This window comes from Pan troglodytes, chromosome 14 (genome assembly GCF_028858775.2).
Source record: "Pan troglodytes isolate AG18354 chromosome 14, NHGRI_mPanTro3-v2.0_pri, whole genome shotgun sequence".
NCBI lineage: Eukaryota > Metazoa > Chordata > Mammalia > Primates > Hominidae > Pan > Pan troglodytes.
Genome location: NC_072412.2, coordinates 50,232,832 through 50,246,935, shown reverse-complemented (window position 1 = coordinate 50,246,935; position 14,104 = coordinate 50,232,832).

Here is a 14,104-nt window from a genome sequence, read left to right as displayed (position 1 = left end):
AGTGTAGATATTTCCATGTTTAAACAGTTCGCATTGTGGATATTTCTATCTTTCTACAAATGTCAGTGTAGACATTTGCATGTTTATACAGTTGGCGGTGTAGATATTTCTGTGTTTATATAGATGGAGGTGTAGATATCTCCATGTTTATAGAGATGGTGGTGTATATATTTCCATGTTTATAGAGATAGCGTGGTAGATATTTCCATGTTTATAGAGATAGCGTTGTGGATATTTCCATCATTATACAGATGGCAGTGTAGGTATTTCCATGTTTATAGAGGTGGCGGTGTACATATTTCCATGTTTATAGAGAAAGCGGTGTAGATATTTACATGTTTATACAGATAGCGGTGTGGATATTTCCATGTTTATACAGATCGTGGAGTAGATAGTTCCATGTTTATACAGATAGCGGTGTAGATATTTCCATGATTATACAGATAGCGGTGTTGGTATTTACATGTTTACACAGATAGCGGTGTAGATATTTCCATGTTTACACAGATAGTGGTGTAGATATTTCCATGTTTATAAATATGGCGGTGTAGGTATTTCCTTATTTATACAGATATTGTTGTAGATATTCCCATGTTTATACAGATAGCGGTGTAGATATTACCATGTTTACACAGATAGCTGTGTAGATATTTCCATCTTTGCACAGACTGCGGTGAAGATATTTCCATCTTTACACAGATAGCGGTGTACATATCTCCATCTTTGCACAGATTGCGGTATAGACATTTCCATGTTTACAGAGATAGTGGTGTAGATATTTCCAAGTTTATAGAGATAGCGGTGTAGATATTTCCATGTTTATACCGATAGCAGTGTAGGTATTTCCATGTTTATACAGATAGCGGTGTAGACATTTCCATGTTTATAGGGATAGCGGTGTAGATGTTTCCATATTTATACAGATAGCGGTGTAGATATTTCCATGGTTATACAGATAGCAGTGGAGATATTTCCATGTTTATACAGATATCGATAGATGTATTTCCATGTTTATACAGATAGCGATATAGATATTTCCATGTGTATACAGATGGCAGTGTAGATATTTCCATGTTTATACAGATAGAGGTGTACGTATTTCCATGTTTATACAGATGACTGTGTAGGTAATTCCATGTATCTACAGATAGCCGTGTGGCTATTTCCATGTTTATACAGATAGCGGTGTAGATATTTCTACGTTTATAGAGATGGATGTGTAGATATTTCCATGATAATACAGATCGCAGTGTAGATATTTCCTTGTTTATACAGATAGTGGTGTAGTTATTTCCATGTTTACACAGACGACTTTGCAGTTATTTCCATGTTTATACAGATGTCAGTGAAGATATTTCCATGTTTATAGAGATAGCCATGTAGATATTTCCATGTTTATATAGATAGCGGTGTAGACATTTCCATGTTTATAGAGATAGCGGTGTAGATATTTCCATATTTATACAGAAAACGGTGTAGAAATTTCCATCTTTATACAGGTAGAGGTGTAGATATTTCCATGTTTATACAGATCGTGGTGTAGATATTTCCATGTTTCTACAGATGTCAGTGTAGGTATTTTTATGTATATACAGATGGCGGTGTAGATATTTCCATGTTTATACAGATGGCGGTGAAAATATTTCCATGTTTATGCAGATTGCGCTGTAGATATTTCCATGTTTATAGAGACGGCGGTGTAGCTATTTCTATGTTTTTAGAGATAGCGGTGTAGATATTTCCATGTTTATAGAGATGGTGGTGTAGATATTTCCATGTTTATAGAGATAGCGGTGTAGATATTTCCATGTTTATACAGATAGCGGTGTAGATATTTCCATGTTTATACAGATAGCGGTGTTGCTATTTCCATGTTTATACAGATAGCGGTGTAGATATTTCCATGTTTATACAGATAGCGGTGTAGATATTTCCATGTTTACACAGACGGTGGTTTAGATATTTCCATGTTTATGGATATGGCGCTGTAGATATTTTCATGTTTATAGAGATGGCGGTGTTGATATTTCCATTTTTATAGAGATTGCGGTGTAGATATTTCCATGTTTATAGAGATAGCTGTGAAGGTATTTCCGTGTGTATAAAGATAGCGGTGCAGATGATTCCATGTTTATACTGATGGCTGTGTTGATATTTCCATGTGTATACAGATGGCAGTGTAGATATTTCCATGTTAATAGAGATGGCGGTGTAGATATTTCAATGTTTATACAGATGACTGTATAGATATTTCCATGTTTATATAGATGGCGGTGTGGATATTTTCGTGTTTATAGAGATACCGGTGTAGATATTTCTATGTTTATACAGATAGCAGTGCAGATATTTCCATGTTTATAGAGATAGCGGTGTAGATATTTCCATATTTGCAGAGATTGCGGTGTAGTTATTTCCAACATTACACAGCTAGTGGTGTAGATATTTCCATGTTTATACACATAGCGGTGTAAATATTTCCTTGTTTATACGGATAATGATGTAGGTATTTCCATGTTTATAAAGATGACTGTGTAGGTATTTCCATGTTTATACAGATGGAGGTGGAGATATTTCCACGTTTATACAGATAGCGGTGTGGCTATTTCCATGTATATACAGATAGCGTTGTAGATATTTCCATGTTTATACAGATGACTGTGTAGATATTTCCATGTTTTTACAGATGGCGGTTTAGATATTTCCATGTTTATACAGCTCGCGGTGTAGATATTTCCATCTTTATACAGATGGCGGTGTAGATATTTCCATGTTTATACAGATAGCGGTGTAGATATTTCGAAGTTTACACAGATGGCGGTGCAGATAGTTTCATGTTTATGGAGATGGCGGTGTAGATATTTCCATGTTTATAGAGATGGCCGTGTAGATATTTCCATTTTTATAGAGATTGCAGTGTAGATATTTCCATGTTTATAGACATAGTGGTGTAGGTATTTCCATGTGTATAGAGATAGCGGTGCAGTTGTTTCCATGTTTATATTGATTTCTGTGTGGATATTTCCATGTGTATACAGATGGCAGTGTAGATATTTCAATGTTTATAAAGATGGAGGTGTAGATATTTCCGTGTTTATACATATGACTGTGTAGATATTTCCATGTTTACAGATAGCGGTGCAGATATTTCCATGTTTATAGAGATAGCGGTGTAGATATTTCCATATCTGCACAGATTGCGGTGTAGATATTTCCATCTTTGCACAGATATCGGTGTCAATATTTCCATGTATATATAGATGGCTGTGTAGATATTTCCATGTCTATACAGATGGCAGTGTAGATATTTCCATGTTTATACAGATAGTGATGAAGATATTTCCATGTTTATACAGACGACTGTGTAGGTATTTCCATGTTTATACAGAGGGCGGTGAAGTATTTCCATGTTTATAGAGATAGCCATGTAGATATTTCCATGTTTATACAGATAGAGTTGTACACATTTCCTTTTTTATACAGATAGCGGTGTAGATGTTTCCATCTTTCTACAGATGGCAGTGTACATATTTCTATGTTTGTACGGATGGCGGTGAATATATTTCCATGTTTATACAGATGGCGGTGTAGATATTTCCATGTTTATAGAGATGGCGGTGTAGATAATTCTATGTTTAAGGAGATATCGGTGTAGATAATTCCATGTTTACAGAGATGGCGGTGTAGTTATTTCCATGTTTATACAGATAGCGCTGTTGATATTTCCATGTTTCTACAGATAGCGCTGTTGGTATTTCCATGTTCATACAGATAGTGTTGTAGCTATTTCCTGGTTTATACAGCTCGCCATGTACATACTTCCATCTTTATACAGATGGCGGTGTAGATATTTCCATCTTTATACAGATAGCGCTGTAGATATTTTCATATTTGCACAGATTGCGGTGTAGATATTTCCATCTTTACACAGATAGCAGTGTACATATTTCCATGTTTACACAGATAGCTTTGTGGATATTTCCATGTTTACACAGATAGTGTTGTAGATATTTCCATCTTTATACAGATAGCGGTGGAGATATTTCCATGTTTAAACAGATGGCGGTGTAGTTATTTACATATTTATACAGATAGCGGTGGAGATATTTCCACGTTTCTACAAATGGCAGTGTAGTTATTTCCAAGTTTATACAGATAGCGGTGTAGATATTTCCATGTATATACTGATAACGGCATTGATATTTCCATGTTTATACAGATATCAGTGTAGGAATTTCCATGTTTATAGAGATAGCGGTGTAGACAATTCCACGTTTATGCAGATGGCTGTGTAGATATTTCCATGTGTATACAGATGGCAGTGTAGACATTTCCATGTATACACAGATGGAGGTGTAGATATTTCCATGTTTATACAGATAGCGGTGTAGCTATTTCCATGTTTATACAGATAGCGGTGTATATATTTCCATGTTTATAGTGATGGCTGTGTAGATATTTCCATGTTTATACAGATATTGGTGTAGATATTTCCATGTTTATACAGATGACTGTGTAGGTATTTCAGTGGTTATACAGATGGCGGTGTAGATATTTCCATGTTTATAGAGATAGCCATGTAGATATTTCCGTGTTTATACAGATAGCAATGAAGACATTTCCATGTTTACACAGATAGCGTTTAGATATTTCCATACTTATACAGATAGCAGTGTAGATATTTCCATGTTTATACACATAGCGGTGTACATATTACCAGGATTTACAGATAGTGGTGTAGATATTTCCATGTTTATACAGATCGTGGTGTAGGTATTTCCATGTTTATACAGATGGCGGTGTAGTAATTTGCATGTTTATACAGATAGCGGGGTAGATATTTCCAAGTTTACAGAGATAGCGGTTGAGATATTTCCATATTTGCACAGACAGCGGTGTAGATATTTCCATCTTTACACAGATAGTGTTGTACATATTTCCATGTTTACACAGAGAGCTGTGGAGATATTTCCATGTTTACACAGCTAGTGTTGCAGATATTTCCATGTTTTTACAGATGGCGATATAGATAATTCCATGTTTATACAGATAGTGGTGTAGATATTTCCATGTTTATAGTGATGGCGTTGTATATATTTCCATGTTTATAAAGATGGCGGTGTGGATATCTCCGTGTTTATACAGATAGCAGTGTTGATATTTCCAGATTTATACAAATAGCTGAGTCGATATTTCCATGTTTACACAGATAGCGGTGTAGATATTTCCATCTTTGCACAGATTGCGGTATAGATATTTCCATCTTTACACTGGTAGCGGTGTAGTTATTTCCATGTTTACACAGATAGCTGTGTAGATATTTCCATGTTTATACATATAGCGATGTAGATATTTCCATGTTTATACACGTAGCGGTGTAGAAATATCCATGTTTATACAGATCGCGCTGTAGATATTTCCATCTTTCTGCAGATAGCAGTGTAGATATTTCCTTGTTCATATAGATGGCGATGTAGATATTTCCATATTTATACAGATGGCGGTGTAGGTATTTCCATGTTTATGCAGATGGCGGTGTAGATATTTCCATCTTTATACCGATGACAGTGTAGATATTCCCATGTTTATAGAGATAGCGGTGTAGATATTCCATGTTTACACAGATGGCTGTGTAAATATTTCCATGTGTATACAGATGGCAGTGTAGATATTTCCATGTCTATAGAGATGGTGGTGTAGTTATTTCCATGTTTATACAGATGGCTGTGTAGATATTTCCATGTTTATAGAGGTAGCGGTGTAGATATTTCCACGTTTATACAGAGAGTGGTGTAGATATTTCCCTGTTTATAGAGATAGCGGTGTAGATATTTCCAAGTTTATACAGATAGCGGTGTAGATATTTCCATGTTTATACAGATAGCGGTGTTGGTATTTCCATGTTTATACAGATAGCGGTGTACATATTTCCATGTTTATACAGCTCACGGTGTAGAAAATTCCATCTTTACACAGAAGGCAGTGAAGATATTTCCATGTTTATAGAGATAGCGGTGTAGATATTTCCATGTTTACACAGATGGCTGTGTAGATATTTCCATGTGTATACAGATGGCAGTGTAGATATTTCCATGTTTATAGAGGTGGTGGTGTAGATATTTCCATGTTTATACAGATGACTGTTTAGATATGTCCATGTTCACACAGATGGCGGTGTAGATATTTCCAAGTTTATACAGATAGCGGTGTAGATATTTCCCTGTTTATAGAGATAGCGGAGTAGATATTTCCATATTTTTACAGATAGCCGTGTAGATATTTCCATGTTTATACAAATGGTGGTGTTGGTATTTCCATAATTTTACAGATGGCATTGTAGATATTTCCATGTTTATACAGATAGCTGTGTAGATATTTCCAATTTTACATAGATAGCGGTGGAGATATTTCCTTGTTTATGCTGATCGTTGTGTAGATATTTCCATGTTTATACAGATAGCGTTGTATCTATGTCCATGTTTATACAGGTAGCGGAGTCGATATTTCCATATTTATACAGATAGCGGTGTTGATATTTCCATGTTTATAGAGATGGCAGTGTAGATATATCCATGTTTATAGAGATGACGGTGTAGATATTTCCATGTTTATACAGATAGCGCTTTCGATATTTCCATGTTTGCACAGATACCGGTGTAGATATTTCCATGTTTACACAGATAGCGGTATTGATATTTTCATCTTTGCAAAGTTTGCGGTGTAGATATTTCCATCTTTACAGTGATAGCGGTGAAGATATTTCCATGTTTACACAGATAGCTGTGTAGATATTTCCATGTTTACACAGAGAGCGTTGGAGATATTTCCAAGTTTATACAGATAGTGGTTTAGATATCTCCATGTTCCTACAGATATCGGTGTAGACATTTACGTGTTTATAGAGATAGTGGTGTAGATATTTCCATATGTATTCAGATAGCGGTGTAGATATTTCCATGTTTATACAGATAGCGGTGTACATATTTCCATGTTTATCCAGATAGTGGTGGAGATATTTCCATCTTTATACAGATGGCGGTGTAGATATTTCCAAGTTTATACAGATAGCGGTGTAGGTATTTCCATCTTTATATAGATAGCGATGTAGATATTTCCATGTTTATACAGATTGCTGTGTAGATATTTCCATGTTTATACAGATAATGGTGTAGGTATTTCCATGTTTATAGAGATGGCGGTGTAGATATTTCCATGTTTATAAAGATGGCGGTGTAGATATTTCCGTGTTTATACAGATGGCAGTGTCGATATTCCCATTTTATACAGATAGCTGAGTCGATATTTCCATGTTTACACAGATAGCGGTGTAGATATTTCCATCTTTGCACAGATTGCGGTGTAGATATTTCCATCTTTACACTGACAGCAGTGTAGTTATTTCCATGTTTACACAGATAACTGTGTAGATATTTCCATGTTTATACATATAGCGGTGTAGATATTTCCATGTTTATACACGTAGCGGTGTAGAAATATCCATGTTTACACAGATCGCGGTGTACATATTTCCATCTTTCTACAGATAGCAGTGTAGATATTTCCATGTTCATATAGATGGCTATGTAGATATTTCCATGTTTATACAGATGGCGGTGCGAATATTTCCATGTTTATGCAGATGGCGGTGTAGATATTTCCATCTTTATACAGATGACAGTGTAGATATTCCCATGTTTATAGAGATAGCGGTGTAGATATTCCATGTTTACACAGATGGCTGTGTAAATATTTCCATGTGTATACAGATGGCAGTGTAGATATTTCCATGTCTATAGAGATGGTGGTGTAGATATTTCCATGTTTATACAGATGGCTGTGTAGATATTTCCATGTTTATAGAGGTAACGGTGTAGATATTTCCATGTTTATACAGATAGTGGTGTAGATATTTCCCTGTTTATAGAGATAGCGGTGTAGATATTTCCAAGTTTATACAGATAGCGGTGTAGATATTTCCATGTTTATACAGATAGCGGTGTTGGTATTTCCAAGTTTATACAGATAGTGGTGTACATATTTCCATGTTTATACAGCTCGCGGTGTAGAAAATTCCATCTTTACACAGAAGAGAGTGAAGATATTTCCATGTTTATAGAGATAGCGGTGTAGATATTTCCATGTTTACACAGATGGCTGTGTAGATATTTCCATCTGTATACAGATGGCAGTGTAGATATTTCCATGTTTATAGAGGTGTTGGTGTAGATATTTCCATGTTTATACAGATGACTGTTTAGATATGTCCATGTTCACACAGATGGCGGTGTAGATATTTCCAAGTTTATACAGATAGCGGTGTAGATATTTCCCTGTTTATAGAGATAGCGGAGTAGATATTTCCGTATTTATACAGATAGCCATGTAGATATTTCTATGTTTATACAAATGGTGGTGTTGGTATTTCCATAATTTTACAGTTGGCATTGTAGATATTTCCATGTTTATACAGATAGCAATGTAGATATTTCCAATTTTACATAGATAGCGGTGGAGATATTTCCTTGTTTATGCTGATCGTAGTGTAGATATTTCCATGTTTATACAGATAGCGTTGAATCTATGTCCATGTTTATACAGGTAGCGGAGTAGATATTTCCATATTTATACAGATAGCGGTGTTGATATTTCCATGTTTATAGAGATGGCAGTGTAGATATATCCATGTTTATAGAGATGACGGTGTAGATATTTCCATGTTTATACAGATAGCGCTGTCGATATTTCCATGTTTGCACAGATACCGGTGTAGATATTTCCATGTTTACACAGATAGCGGTATAGATATTTTCATCTTTGCATAGTTTGCGGTGTAGATATTTCCATCTTTACAGCGATAGCGGTGAAGATATTTCCATGTTTAGAGAGATAGCTGTGTAGATATTTCCATGTTTACACAGAGAGCGTTGGAGATATTTCCAAGTATATAGAGATAGTGGTTTAGATATCTCCATGTTCCTACAGATATTGGTGTAGACATTTCCGTGTTTATAGAGATAGTGATGTAGATATTTCCATATTTATTCAGATAGCGGTGTAGATATTTCCATGTTTATACAGATAGCGGTGTAGTTATTTCCATGTTTATAGGGATGGCGGTGTAGATATTTCCATGTTTATAAAGATGGCGGTGTAGATATTTCCGTGTTTATACAGATAGCAGTGTCGATATTTCCATGTTTATACAGATAGCTGAGTCGATATTTCCATGTTTACACAGATAGCGGTGTAGATATTTCCATGTTTATACACATGACTGTGTAGATATTTCTATGTTTTCACAGATGGCGGTGTAGATGTTTCTATGTTAATAGAGATAGCAGTGTAAATAATTCCATGTTAATAGAGATGGCGGTGTAGGTATTTCCATGTTTATAGAGATAGTGGTGTATATATTTCCATGTTTATACAGACAGCGGTGTAGATATTTCCATGTTTATAGAGATAGTGGTGTATATCTTTCCATGTTTATACAGACAGCGGTGTAGATATTTCCATTTTTATACAGATAGTGGTGTTGTTATTTCCATGTTTATACAGATAGCGGTGTAGATATTTCCATGTTTACACAGATGGCGGTGTAGATAGTTGCATGTTTATGGAGATGGTGTTGCAGTTATTTTCATTTTTATAGACATTGCGGTGTAGATATTTCCATGTTTATAGAGATAGCAGTGTAGGTAGTTCCATGTGTATAGAGATAGCAGTGCAGTTGTTTCCATGTTTATACTGATAGCTGTGTATATATTTCCATGTGTTTACAGACGGAAGTGTATATATTTCAATGTTTATAGAGATGGTGGTGTAGATATTTCCATGTTTATATACATGACTGTGTAGATATTTCCGATGTTTATACAGATGGCGGTATAGATATTTCCATGTTTATTGAGATAGCGCTGTAGGTGTTTCCATGTTTATACAGATAGCGGTGAAGTTATTTCCATGTTTATAGAGACAGCGGTGTCGATATTTCCATATTTGCAGAGATTCCAGTGTAGATATTTCCATCTTTACACAACTAGTGGTGTAGAAATTTCCATGTATACACGGATAGCAGTGTAGATATTTCCATGTTTACACAGATAGGGTTGTAGATATTTCCATGTTTAGACAGATAGCGGTGGTGATATTTCCATGTTTATACAGATAGCGGTGTGGCTATTTCCATGTTTCTACAGAGAGCGGTGTAGATATTTCCATGTTTATACAGCCGACTGTGAAGGTATTTCCAAGTTTATACAGATGGCGGTGTAGATATTTCCATGTTTATAGAGATCACCATGTAGATATTTCCGTGTTTATACAGATAGCAGTGTAGACATTTCCAGATTTATACAGATAGGGGTGTAGATATTTACAGGTTTATACAGGTAAAGGTGTAGATATTTCCATGTTTATGCAGTTCGCGGTGTAGATATCTCCACCTTTCTACAGATGGTATTTTTGATATTTCCATGTTTATAGAGATGGCGGTGTAGATATTTCCATGTATATAGAGATGGCGGTGTAGATATTTCTATGTTTATAGAAATAGAGGTGTAGATAATTCCATGTTTATAGAGATGGCGGTGTAGGTATTTCCATATTTATGGAGATATTGGTGTAGATATTTCCATGTTTATACAGATAGCGGCGTAGATATTTAAATGTTTATACAGATAGCGGTGTTTGTATTTCCATGTTTATACAGATAGCAGTGTAGATATTTCCATGTTTATTCAGCTCGCGGTGTAGATATTTCCATTTTATACAGATGGCAGTGTAGATATTTCCATGTTTTTACAGATAGCGGTGTAGGTATTTCCATGTTTACACAGATGGCAGTGTAGATAGTTCCACGTTTATGGAGATGGCGGTGTAGATATTTTCAGGATTATAGATATGGCATTGTAGATATTTCCATCTTTGTAGAGATTGCGGTGTAGATATTTCCATGTTTATAGAGATAGCGGTGTAGGTATTTCCATATGTATAGAGATAGCGGTGCAGATGTTTCCGTGTTTATACAGGTAGAGGTGTAGATATTTCCATGTTTATAGAGTTTGCGGTGTAGATATCTGCAACATTCTACAGATGGTAGTGTAGATATTTCCATGTTTATAGAGATGGCGGTGTAGATATTTCCATGTTTATACAGAAGGCGGTGTAGATATTTCCGTGTTTATGCAGATGGCGGTGTAGATATTTCCATGTTTATAGAGATGGTGTTGTAGATATTTCTATGTTTATACAGATAGCGGCGTAGATATTTCCATGTTTATACAGATAGCGGTGTAGATATTTCCGTGTTTATACTGATAGCGGTGTAGATATTTCCATGTTTATACACATCGCGGTGTAGACATTTCCAACTTTCTACAGATGGCAGTGTAGATACTTCTATGTATATACAGATGTCGGTGTAGATATTTCCATGTTTATAGAGATGGCGGTGTAGATATTTCCATGTTAATGCAGATGGCGGTGTAGATATTTCCATGTAGAAAGAGATGGCGGTGTAGATATTTCTATGTTTATAGAGATAGCGGTGTAGATATTTACATATTTGCACAGATTGCGGTGTAGATATTTATACAGGTGGCGGTGTATATATTTCCAAGTTAAAACTGATAGCGGTGTAGATATTTCCATGTTTACACAGATAGCGGTGTAGATATTTCCATGTTTACAGATACCGGTCTAGATATTTCCATGTTTATTCAGATGGCAGTGTAGATATATCCAGGTTTATTCAGATGGCGGTGTAGATATTTCCCTGTTCATAGAGATAGCTGTGTAGGTATTTCCATGTTTATAAAGATAGCAGTGTAGCTATTTCCATGTGTATACAGATAGCGTTGTAGATATTTCCATGTTTATAGAGATAGCTTTGTAGATTTTTCGATATTTATACAGATAGCGGTGTAGATATTTCCATGTTTATTCAGATGGTGGTGTAGATGTTTCCATGTTTATACAGATGGCGGTGTAGATATTTCCCTGTTAATACAGATAGCGGTGTAGATATTTCCATGTTTATAAAGATAGAGGTGTAGATACTTCTATGTTTACACAGACAGCGGTGTAGATATTTCCATCTTTCCACACATTGCGGTGTAGATATTTCCATCTTAGCACAGATAGCGATGTAGATATTTCCATCTTTACACAGATAGCTGTGTAGATATTTCCATGTTTACACAGATAGCGTTGTTGATATTTCCATGTTCATACAGACAGCGGTGAAGATATTTCCATATTTATACAGATAGCAGTGTATGTATTTCCAAGTTTATACAGATAGCTTTGGAGATATTTCCATGTTTATAGAGACGGCTGTGTAGATATTTCCATCTTTATACAGATGGCAGTGGAGATATTTCCATGTTTATACAGATGGCAGTGGATATATTTCCATGTTTATACAGATGGCGGTGTAGATATTTCCGTGTTTAAACGGATGACAGTGTAGATATTTCCATGTCTATGCAGTTGTCGATGCAGATATTTCCATGTTTCAGTAGATGACGGTGTAGATATTACCAAGTTTACAGAGATGGCGGTGTAGATATTTCCATGTTTATACGGATGGTGGTGTAGATATTTCCGTGTTTATACAGATGACTGTGTAACTATTTCCAAGTTTATACAGATGGCGGTGTAGATATTTTCATGTTTATAGAGATAGCGGTGTAGATATTTCCATGTTTATGCAGATAGCGGTGTAGATATTTCCATGTTTATGCAGATCGTGGTGTAGATATTTCCATGTTTATAAAGATAGCGGTGTAGATATTTCCATGTTTATGCAGGTAGTGGTGTAGATATTTTCATGTTTATACAGATCGCGGTGCAGATAATTCCATGTTTATGCAGATAGCGGTGGAGATATTTCCATGTTTATACAGATGGTGGTGTAGATATTTCCAAGTTCATACAGATAGCAGTGTAGAGATTTTGCATGTTTATACAGATAGCGTTGTAGATATTTCCATGATTGTACCGATAGCGGTGTAGGTATTTCCATGTTTATAGAGATACCTTTGCAGGTATTTCCATGTTTATACAGATGGCTGTGTAGGTATTTCCATATGTATACAGATGTCAGTGTAGATCTTTCCATGTTTATAAAGATGGAGGTGTAGATATTTACAAGTTTATACAGATGACTGTGTAGATATTTCCATGAGTTTACAGATGACGGTGTAGATATTTCCATGTTTATACAGATAGCGGTGTAGCTATTTTCATGTATATACAGATAGCTGTGTACATATTTCCATGTTTATAGAGATGGCTGTGTAAATATTTCCATGTTTATACAGATGGCACTGTAGATATTTCCATGTTTATACAGATATTGGTGTAGATATTTCCATGTTTATACAGATGACTGTGTAGGTATTTCCATGTTTATACAGATCACGGTGTAGATATTTCCATGTTTATAGAGATAGCCATGTAGATATTTCCATGTTTATACAGATAGCGATGTAGACATTTCCATGTTTATGGAGATAGCGGTGTAGATGTTTCCATGTTTATACAGATAGCGGTGTAGATATTTCCATGTTTATACACATAGCAGTGGAGATATTTCCATGTTTATACAGATATCGGTGGAGGTATTTCCATGTTAATACAGATGGCAGTGCCGAGATTTCCATGTTTATACAGATAGCGGTGGAGATATTTCCATTTTATACAGATGATGATGTAGATATTTCCACGTTTATACAAATGGTGGTGTAGATATTTCCATGTTTATACAGTTAGCGGTGAAGATATTTCCATGTTTATGCAGATAGTGCTGTATATATTTTCATGTTTATAAAGATAGCGATGTAGGTATTTCCATCTTTACACAGATTGCGGCGTAGACATTTCCATCTTGACACAGATAGCGGTGTAGATATTTCCAAGTTTATACACACAGCGGTGTAGATATTTCCATATTTATACAGATAGTGGTGTAAATATTTCCATCTTTATATAGATAGCGGTGGAGATATTTCCATGTATATACAGACAGCGATGTAGATATTTCCATGTTTATACAGATAGCGATAAAGATATTTCCATGTGTATACAAATGGCAGTGTAGATA